This window comes from Penaeus monodon, chromosome 24, assembly GCF_015228065.2.
Source record: "Penaeus monodon isolate SGIC_2016 chromosome 24, NSTDA_Pmon_1, whole genome shotgun sequence".
Classification (NCBI taxonomy): domain Eukaryota; kingdom Metazoa; phylum Arthropoda; class Malacostraca; order Decapoda; family Penaeidae; genus Penaeus; species Penaeus monodon.
In genome coordinates, this window is record NC_051409.1 from 38533067 (window position 1) to 38534085 (window position 1019).

At 23.9% G+C, this 1019-nt stretch overlaps 2 protein-coding genes across 2 annotated transcripts in view; both read left to right on the forward strand.

Moving 5' to 3' along the window:
• Positions 1-1019, forward strand: part of LOC119588787 — a gene marked incomplete in the record, with an annotated part of 27513 nt that overhangs the window by 12024 nt on the left and 14470 nt on the right.
• Positions 1-1019, forward strand: part of LOC119588786 (cGMP-inhibited 3',5'-cyclic phosphodiesterase B-like) — a 13138-nt gene that overhangs the window by 5459 nt on the left and 6660 nt on the right.

The window sequence follows — 1019 nt, forward strand, 5'->3', positions numbered from 1 at the left end:
CGTGTTTCAAAGCTTCATTCAGGTTTTTTTTTCATCATTTTTGCATCTTTTCATCTTCTGCCTCTGATTTGCATACGGAATGAAGACAAAGGCGAAGATCCAACGTCATTAATCTGATGATTTCAAATTAATATTCATAATCGATAATTAGTGACCATAATTAATCATTAATAATTATAATCAATAATCTAATCGATAATTAGTGTCATAATCATGATATTAATGATTCATAAAACTATAATTTAAACGTGATAATCAACAGTTTATAATTATAAACAATAATTGTAATCATATAAAAATAATAATAATCAATAATTTAAACATAATCAAGTTAGTAATAATATAAGTAAGTAATAAACCCTAACAATTAAGCATAATTAGCAGTTTTTATTTTGCACAATTGCGAATTCTGCATTTTTCTTGCTCTTTTCGCTTTTTTTTCTTCGTTTTTTTTTCCCCTTTTTCTTTTTTCTTTTTTTTTTTTCTTTTTTCTTTTTTTCTTTTTTCTTTTTTCTTTTTTTTCTTTTTTTCTTATCTCTTCTTCCGTTTCTTTTTCTTCTTTCTTTCCCTTCTTCTTTTTCTTTTCTTTTTTCCTTCTTTCTTTTTTCTTCTTTTCTTCTCTTTCTCCTCTCTCCCTTTCTTTCTTTCTTTTTTTTTTCTTTCTTTCTCTCTTCTTCTTCTTTCTCTCTTCCTTTCTTTTTTTCCTTTTTTGTCTTTTTTTCTCTCTTCTTCTTTCTTGGGCCGATATCCTGTACTAAATATACGAAGAGAACCTATACCAAAAAGAAAATGAGATAAATGAGGCGAAACTTGTAAAGAATCTTTAAAAAATTGTTCTTATTTTAAATAAAAAATCATTATTAGTAAAAGATTGTTCCCTTATTAAGTAAAAAAAATCATTATTAGTAAAAAAATCTTATTAGTAAAAAAATCATTATTAAGTAAAAAAATCATTATTAGTAAAAGATTTTTTCATTTTATGTTTTTTCAAGAAAGTCACTTAATCATAAAGGTATCTC